We start from the raw sequence: 10,071 nt of genomic DNA on the forward strand, positions 1-10,071 counted from the left end.
TCTCTCTCTTCTCTCTGTCATGCACACACACACACACATCACATATATTATATTTTAAGTGGTTCAGCTTTCCATTTTGAGAGTATGAATGTATAATTTATGTTGCATTCTGTAAAAGACCCCCTTAAGGCTCTTCTTCTTCTTTACTAGACTCAACTAAGTTATAAAACATAAAGCAAAAGTAGACAAAGGGCAAATAAAGGATGTTAATGAGGCCTTCACTTGGGAGGCTATGTCCTCATGATTCCTACTGTGAGCATCCTGTAACAATAGTCACTGCTCTCAAATACCCCAGCAGCTCCCACAGTGACGTACCCTCTGTGCTTGCAGTCTAGACCCAGCACTGAGCTCTAAAATAACTTGTGTTTTAAAGGTACTTCTTTTGTAAGAACAAAGATCATCTGTCCTGCTTTCATTCCCATTCTCTTTCTTATTTTATAACTTGCCAGGACTCCCTGAGGCAGGTCCCACACAGTTCTGGCAGTTGCAAGCTACTGCGGAATGCACCTGCTTTTTGTTTGTGTTCTGGGTCAGGTCCAGGAAGACCCTTTTTATTCTTATTTTGGGTTGTCATGGACTTCATAATGTTGGAATACCTGGAGTCATAGCAAAGTTATCCGAGAAGAGTAAAAAGAGGTTTGATATTCCTCTGCCAAAATTTTCATTGAAATATGGAGGGCCAAGTGTCAGACAGTTAAAGAGAAAGATAATTGCGTTTTGAAGAAGTCTGCAGTGTCATGGCCAAGCAGATATGGAAATGGGGGATAAGAGTGTCCCTAACAAATAGTTTGCCTACATGGAGTGTTAATAATGAGATGAGAACTAGATATGAATTACCCAGTGTTTAACAAGCTAGGAAGGGGGTAGAAACATTTAGAAAAAAAGGCACAGCATGTGCAGCACTCCTCAACTGTATATTATGATTAGCTCAATACCCCAACTCCAAAGGCAGAAGGCACATGGTATATAAAAATTACTCTAATTTCCCCCAAACTTACTGAGTTTGTTGTTTGTTTTGAAATCAAGATGAGTCACGTATAATGGAACCATGTCCTGAGAAATGGGAAGTTAGGTGATTTAATTGCTATGTGAATATTTTACCCAAACCCAGATGGTATAGGACAATCACTTCAAGTGGAATTGATGTAATAAAAAATGCAGAAAAAAATGTATGATAATGATGGTGTTGTAACATAGCATACCAATGTGCACTAAACTTTGCCTTTTTAATTAGTGGGGGAATGTGTGCTTTAAAATAGTAGCAGGTATTGGGCAGTAAAATATATGTTACTATCATGATCATTTATTCTCATTATCAATAATGTGTACTGTGTATAATTGTATATAACAATCTACAGTGATTGGCAGTGTTGGAGTTTGTTTGCTTGCCTGTTTGTTTGTTTGTTTGGTTGGTTTTGTAATGGAATAACCACAAAAATCTTGGCAAGGTATTTTTGATATGATGCTATAATGGTTGTACATAATAAGAGGTAGAGAATTTTCAGTCAATTATATTCTTACATGGCTACCACTGTATGGACTAATTTTTGACCTCAATCCATTATATTGCTATGGATTAGGGGGAGAGGGAGGGAAGGAAGGAGAGTGGAAAGGGAAGGGAGAGAGGATTCAATAAAGATTTGTTTAGTACTCTTGCTTGCATATAGAAAGATGAGAAGAAACTCTACCTGTTATGGATCCATTAATACAAACAGCTAATAATTTCCTCCTAAGCAAGCAGTCTTACATAGCTTTGAGCTCGGGTGTTGCTCTATAGACTCCAAAAACCAACCTCACTCCAAATCAATCCTGTTCTCTTCAGTTTTGTGAAATACATTGAAGTTGAGGCATACGATTTGAACAGCATGGTAGCATATACACTTCTCCCAAGAGTCACAAGTGCTGAATTATTGGAAAGCTAGTCACACATAAGTGGCCACTACTGACTCCATTAGATCCCAGGGAGATGAACTGCTTGACCTTATCAAGTTTAGCTACAGGTCCCAATACTTCAACAATTGTCCACAAAAGGTGTGTCCCTAAAGAATAAAGATGCTTCTGGATAAAACCTAGATTCATTAGAAAGTGATATCATATAAAGGAAAGCCTAATCTGATTTCTTTTTGAACTTTGGTTATGAGTAACCCTTTGGGGAAGAAAACCCAATCATGACTTTTTGGAGATCATATTCATTTGTGTCTAGAAGAAAGTAGAAAGCCAGCTGCAGGTGTGGGTGTCCCCTCCTTTGCCATGACCTTCTGGAGAAGGCTGGATTTTCTGAGAAAAGCCTAATGAAAAGGATCAAGCTCAGGCAGATGCCCTGCTGTGCGGGAAGATTGCTTCCAAGAAGCGATTCATTTTTAGTTTAACAACTGTGCATTTGGTCCCCACACAATTTATCTTCATGCAAAATCACATACCTGTGTGCCAGATGTGCACAGCTGCATCTGAGCAACTGCTGATCTATCTGCCTCACTTGCCAAGTGGCTATTTCTTTAAATTAGGGTGGGTTGGGATTTGGGCCGTGTGAAAATTTCATTTTGAAACCAGAAACCTAGCCACCCCTGGCTATACTGGGTTTTGAACATAGCACAGTGATGAACCAAAGTTGAGTTAGTGTTCTCCAGGACCCCCCAGAAACTCACCTTTTCATGACCCCTGGAATTCAGCTACATTCTGGGTCTGCAGTGACTGACCTATCAGGAGACCATGTCCTGCCAAAGTGTTCAGCCCTTGTAAATGCTTGTGGTGAAACTGCAAAACCTCTGCCCAGCCCTTGGGAGCACTTGAAGCAAAATAGAACCTGACATTTCAGTTGTGTTTCAGTTTTTACTCTGGACCCAGAAGAGGGAAGATCACAAAATACTAAATGGGGCCTAGAAACCCAGCAGTGGGGGCACTACAATCCATCCCAGACTAAGAAACCAAGGTGATAAGAGGCTCGCCCCTCTGGAAACCACCTCCTAGAATGCCTGGGAAATCCATGGGAGGATACATGGGCATTGCCCCTTGAATCTTGCCTGTCTCTCATTGCATGGTCAAAAGCACTAAGAACAAAAAGGGATTCAGCTGTCCTTGTGGCAGCCCACGACTTAGGTATCGAGTGTCCACTGAATGACAAGTGCCTACTAAGTGCCAGGCACAGGGCTGAAGTGTTGCCATGTGATAGATGCACAAGTACATGCTTGATGCTGGTGAGAATCTTGAAGCCTGATCATGGTCTTGGGAACTGCCAGGACCCTGGTCTGTTCCAAAAAAAGAATAGTATTATAATTTCTCAAGAATAGGAAAATTGCCGGGCACCTTTAAAATTGCACACCTTTAATCCCAGCACTTGGGAGGCAGAGGCAGGTGGATTTCTGAGTTCAGTTCAAGGCCAGCCTGGTTTACAAAGTGAGTTCCAGGACAGCCAGAGCTACACAGAGAAACCGTGTCTAGAAAAAACAAAAAACAAAAACAAACAAACAAAAATAACAAATAAATAAATAAATAAAATTTAAAAAAATTAAAAAAAAGAGTAGGAAAATTGGGGCTCCAAGGAGTTATGAAACTTATTTAGAATCCCATGCATCTTATGCATGATAGCAAAAGGCAAGACAATTCAGCTTTATTTCTACCATGCTTTTGCAATACTTTCTTTTTTTTTTTCTTTTTTTTTTTTTTTTTTTTTTTTTTTTTTTTTGTCTTGAGAGGAGGTCCAAGAGAGGGGTTGTCTCTTAGGAAGTGAACTCCATATACCTGCTGTGGTCAATGTGTCATGCTCCTTTAACCATACTTAGATGGAGATGAGTAAAGTAACCTTCCGGTTGTCACATTTCACCTTCCTTTCTGTTTTTCATGAGATCAGGCACTGATAAATCAGCCCGCACTACACAGATTCAAGTTTGTATTTCAACAAAATTCTCCAAAAACTTTAACCAGATGCAGTTCAATTCACATTGTGTCTTCATAAGGAAGTCATTCCAAGAAAAGTCAAAGGATGCACACTGATTTGTAGCCAGATGAATGTCCTCTAAAATTGCCTAGGCTCATTTGAGAACTCCTTGAAGGAATAAAATCTTAGTCATTTTTTAAAATCTATCTTTAGATGTGTCCTTGGGAAGTTTGCACATATAATTTAGTCTCACGATGAGAATCCCTCAGATCATAAAACCCTCACAGGCTGTGGCTCTTTCTAGACACCTGCCACACTAAACACAATATCCCATTTCTATTTTAAAGAACCATTTCAGGTATGCAAGCCACTTAGAAGAAACAGGCCACCATTCTGTGAATAAAATGGACTCCTCCAGGAATTACATCATTTATTTTCAACAAAGATTAATTTAATTTGGTTTAGTTTAACAAGAGTGTATGATCATGGATTTTGATAACCAAATCGATGCCTTCATATAAACCCAGCCCTGGCTTAGCTCTCATCTGGTGAAAGAAATAAAAGCTCTCAAAAGTAACGGGTGTATCACTCCTCCCAGAGAGAAAAAAAGGCTAGGCTTGCAGTTCTCTTAAGCATAAAACTTAAAATCCACATACAATAATAAACAAATGGTTTAAGGCATTTTATATCATAAATGTGCTGCCATTATTTAGTTATGAATTTTCAGGTTTGGGAAGTATTGTAAAGCCCAAGAGTCATTATGGAATGTCTGTATATTTGATTTCCAAAACTCCAGATATGTTTTAATGTGTTCAGAGTTATACCCCTGCACTCCCGGAGCTATTTCCAAGCTATTTTCATGTCCTCAGAGATGTGTCCTAATAGTGGGACCTCCAAGTCTTCTACGTATAGAAAAGTGTGAATAATAGTTCCATATATATATATATATATATATATATATATATATATATATATATATATGCATTTACTTTTAACATGTGTTCCCACATAACCAAGTGATTGAACTCAGTATACTTAACAACTTAGGAAGAGATTCATTGAATTTTCCAGGTCTCTTCATGGCCAGAGTTATATTGTAAAGAGATCCTAAATGTGAAATAATCAACATGTTAAAGTAATCGAGATGTTTATGATTTGATAACTCTTTGGTGCATTGTTTAACAACATGTTTTCAATTTTCTCTCCTTCAAATCGCTCCAAATAACCCCATGATTTTGGATGATTGATTATGGGAATGCTGCTTTTACTGTACATCCAAGGTAATTTTAAAATTACATCTTCTTTTCATTGTTAGGGAGTAAAATCATTTGCAGGTCTTGACATGATTTATCAGAGAAAGGGAGACAAAGGCCCAGTCTTGGTCTCACTCCATTATAACATTATTATGGGAGCCTACAAGCAAATCACGAGGCTTTGTGGAAGCTGGGTTCTAGTCCCAACATGCTAGATAATCAACCTTGAAGCTAAAGAAAAGCCATCAACCTCCAGGGTCTCACTTTCTTTCCATATAAAAACTTATAAGGTAATTGAGATCCAAATTTCTTCCCTAGAGATTTTGATTTGTTATGCTAGGGACTGGCTCTGAAAAATATGAGTTTTATACAAAGAATTTGCTGTTTGTAACTTGATCATACTGGAAAATACTTACTAGGTTAAGTGAATTCTCATCTCAGGTTGAAATTGTGTAACTTCAGAACTGACTTCTATTATCATCTACACTTTATGTATAACTGTTTTATTCTACAAAACAATGGAAACCTCTATTGCATGGCTTATTCCCATTTTTCTGACTCTGTATTTTTGTTTGCATGCATGTAGCCTATTTTAAACTTCAGAGCCTTTTATGTGGTCACTGTATTAGTCATACAAACCTATAATCCTACAAACTCCCTGGCTTTGCACAGTAGACTTTAGTTTTTCTTCCTTTGTTGATTTTAAGGTATGTGTATGTGGTTTTCTGCAGGAACAAGGAGTACTTTAAACTGGTGGCTCACTACTTCAGTCCGTAGCTGCACTTTTCTTACATATAAAACACTTTTCTGTTTTGTAATGTCATCTAGATCACTTATCCTTTATAAGAAGAGAAAAGTAGGGGATATTTTGTCTTCTCTGTCTTGATACTTTGCTCACAATTACCTCGTCCATATTCAACTGGGGAACTATGGAACACAAAAGAATGTAGACTTTTTATCTGCTTTATTTGAACTTGTGGGAATCTGGGTTTACAGCTTAGGAAACCAAGGTTGATGAAGGCTGTTTAGGAGAGAATCTAGTATGACACTTGATAATGGCTCTCCAGAATGAAGAATAGGACCAAGCATTTTTTTAAAAAAATAAGAAAGTATAGTTTTAAAGAACAAAACTCATTTATTTTCTTAGAATACAGAGGATTTTCTTCCAAATATATTACAAAGAATTTTTATCTGTAAAGTTGTCCTTGCCAATGTCTTTGCATACTGAAATTGGAAGACATCTTGGCAGATGTTTCCAAGATACCAAGAATTCTACTAACCCTGACTTCTTGTGATTTTTCTAGAGTCCAACAAGGTACAATGAACTGAATACCTCACAATGTCAATAAAAAGCAACCTTTGATCTTAGTGTTCCAGGTTCTCAAACTCTTACTTTACTACTAAACCTGCGAAATAACATCTTTCAAAGGACACACACACACACACACACACACACACACACACACACACTCCTGTTATAAATAGATACTCCTTCCTTCCACTCCGACTCCTGAAAAATTCCCTCAATAATTCAAGAAGCAAGTTTAAGGTTGGGACAATTCCATGACTTATGCAAGTAGAATTAAGAAATTGTGTTTTAGATTGGAAGAATATTAATCTGTAATGAAAGCAAGTCAAAACAACATGTCAAAAGATCAAAACAGTAACAGAAGAAAGTAGCATCATGGGCATGTGATCTGCGTCATATGTTATGGAGCCTAGGGAAGGGAATCATTACTGATGTTTGTTTGAATGGAAGGAAAAGTTGTCTGAGGATCAGAACATAGTAGCTTATTCCTATAAGCTCTGCAGTCAAGGGACAGAGGCAGGGGAATAGCAGTGGGCTTGAAGCAAACCTGGATTATATTGAGACTCTGTCATAAACAGAATAAACAAAGCAAGGCATTGGAGGTAGGGGGAGAAGATGAGAGCACTTGTGGTCTGCTAGAGTGAGAAAGGCTTTGTCAGAACCTGAAGTTGGTTTAGGAGCTGACTGCATTCCAGGGACCTAAATGTGTGGGAAGAAACCCTCTCAAGGAGGAGAATCTTAATACATGGAAGATATAGACAGCAGATGACCAAAAATCTGGGTTTGAGGCAAAGTCCAAAAGTCTATGTCACAAAGGATTTTAGGTTTTTCACTATACAAACTAGGAGACATGTGAAAATGCTTATCTTGGGATAAGGTATGTGATGTTGAAAGATGGAAAGATGGCTGTGGTGTCTGGGAGAGAGGGAATGTGGTCAGTGCACAGCATCACTAGATAAACCTAAACAAATATTTGTCACTGTCAGTTGTGACTCAATGCCTATTTTTCTGTTCTTGTTTGGAATAAGAAAAAAAAAACAAAACAATGGTCATGTGGCTGCTTATAATAAGTGACACATTTCAAAGTTGCTGTTGCCATATAAACAAAGCTCAGCCAACTAGGCTAAGGTGTGAACTCCATGGCCACCCCAGGGCAGACATACTAAGGAATTGATTGCAAGCAGGTGGGTTCGCTTGTCCTCTTCATCCTAGTGAGGATGAAGACAGCATGCTTACTCCTTTAGATATTTTTGTTTTTTTGTTTGTTTGTTGAGACAAGGTCTCATGACGTAGCTTTGACTGGCCTGTAATTTCCTGTGTAAACTAGACTGGCCTGAAATTCTCTGTGTAGACCATGCTGGCCTGGACCTCTTAGAGATCCATCTTCTTCTGTGTTGTTAATTGCTGGGATTAAAGCTATATCCTATCACACCCAGCAGGACTTTTAAAAAGGCTAACTTGATTTGGGAAGGTCAATTGATCTTATTTTCTTGCTCTTCTACTCTTGTCCAAAATGAGGGGCAATATTCTGGGTGTTTACTTCTGGATTCTGTGTCCTGTTTTTGCTCTCATTCTGCAAATATGAGTTTTCACTAAAGATTGTCACTAACAAGTAAGCTTTCTTAACAAATATAATTCTTCTTCCCCATTTATTATTATTTTACAAAATTCATAGTTTAGCAAGGTGAGTTTTACTCCATATGTATTTGTGTATCTGTGTTTATATGTTGGTGGTTTTATGTGTCTAGAGGTATGCATAGATTTATGTACACATACATGACCTGGGGCTTACCAGTCAGGATAAGATTGCTGGCCAATTAAGAACCTTTCTGTCTCTGTTTTACCCGTGCTTGGTTCAAGGACATCATGTAAGGCCATCATGCAAGGATGTTACTGTGCTGCCTTCCAAGACCCAAGATACATGTTTTTAAAAAGAATAATTTACATAAGTGTGTAACATGTTTTAAAAATGGTGCATTAATTGTCCCTACTTCCTACTGATTTGTTTCTAACACATTTTACTTTTTATTTTATTCTTTCATTAAGATGCACTTGTTGGAATGAACTAAAATGGTAGGTTGTAGAACCTACTGATCACAGTTCTTTTCTAAAACCACCACCACCACAACAAAATGTCCTATGATAGGAAAAAGAAGTGAATATTTACCAATACCCACCATATTCCTCACAGATAAAAACTGCAATTATAGAATAAAGCCCACTTCACTGGAGGTGGACCATGCAGTGGGGTTGCTGCTTTATACTAGTTTCCCTCTAACTGGGACACTCAATTATGAGAAGCACATAGCACCGTGGACGGCGGACTGAAGACTTGCTCCCTGGAGAGAACCTCCGGATTCTAAACACAGCTTGATTTCCCATGAAGAAAAGAAGCTGCTCAGCAGGGAAGTGAAAACTCTGCACAACAGGTCCCTGCTATGATGATGATCAGTGTGCCGAGCCTTTTAGGCAGGCAATTGTTTTTTTTTATCATTATTCTGCTCTGAGGCACTTTTATAATTTCAGATTTCCAAATGATACAAGCACAAACTTACAGACATCATACTCAAGTCCACAAGATCTAGAGGCTGTGCAGCTCAGACTTGAAACTATGCCATCTCAATCCACAGCTCCCTATCTCTGGCAAACCTTCACTGAAGTGCTTAATGCCTATGGCCAAAAGTCGGACGCTCATGAAAAAAGCAGAACACTTTTGGAGAGTTCATGCGATTACTTTGAAGGTGACATGACAATCACTGGCTTGGACTATGAAATTGAGAACCCCACCTTGAGCTGTAAAATCTTTGGGTGCCAAAAAGGATTTCATGAATAGATCCACTGAAGCCAAGGATTCTCCACAAATGAAGAAAATCTTTTATCGGTTTTAAGCTGCTCCTATTTCAGGCTAATGTTACTCACAGTTCAATCTAATCCTAAATAATATAACCACTGTCCTGAAGGAACAGTGGCAGAAAAGTGCATATCAGGTATCCATCACATAAATCTACTTCTATTAGGGAATGAAGTCAAATTATCACCCCCAATAAAAAAGGTATTTTGCAACGTGACTCAACTATCTAGAAGTGTAATTTGCTTTCCGTCTCTCTCCTTTCTGTTTCCCGGTCACATATACATCGCTGTATCAGCAGATATAAGCATGTATGGGAATGGTTTTCATGACTTCAAGTGATGATGCTTGAGAGGATGAAGTCTCCCAAAAGAAAACAGCCAGTTGTCAATTTTTGGCCAGTAGAACATATTCCTCAATGTGTTGGTCACAAGCAAGATGATGAGCTGTCTTATTTTCTTCTCTCAAATCTGGGAGAAGGAAAGAAAGAACAAAAAAGACAATGTTGGATAAGTGGGCTAGAAGAAAATGAAGTAAAAATAAACTACACTTTTTTACTGAACAGAAAAGTTCAATTAGAGGGAGAAAGAGAGAGAGAGGGGAGAAATGTAGGATGCTAATTTGAACCATAGCCCCATGTCTAATGCTTTTAGCCAAGGAAAGAAGAGAAAAGCAAAAAGAAATCTGAGTCAGAGGGAAGATGTCATGGTGAGTTTCAATGGGATGGATTCCTTATTAATTCTAAAGAACACGATGCAACATGGATTTAATTATACAAGTCAACCCA

The sequence above is a fragment of the Mus musculus genome, chromosome 12, assembly GCF_000001635.26.
Source record: "Mus musculus strain C57BL/6J chromosome 12, GRCm38.p6 C57BL/6J".
In the NCBI taxonomy this organism is placed as follows: Eukaryota; Metazoa; Chordata; class Mammalia; order Rodentia; family Muridae; genus Mus; species Mus musculus.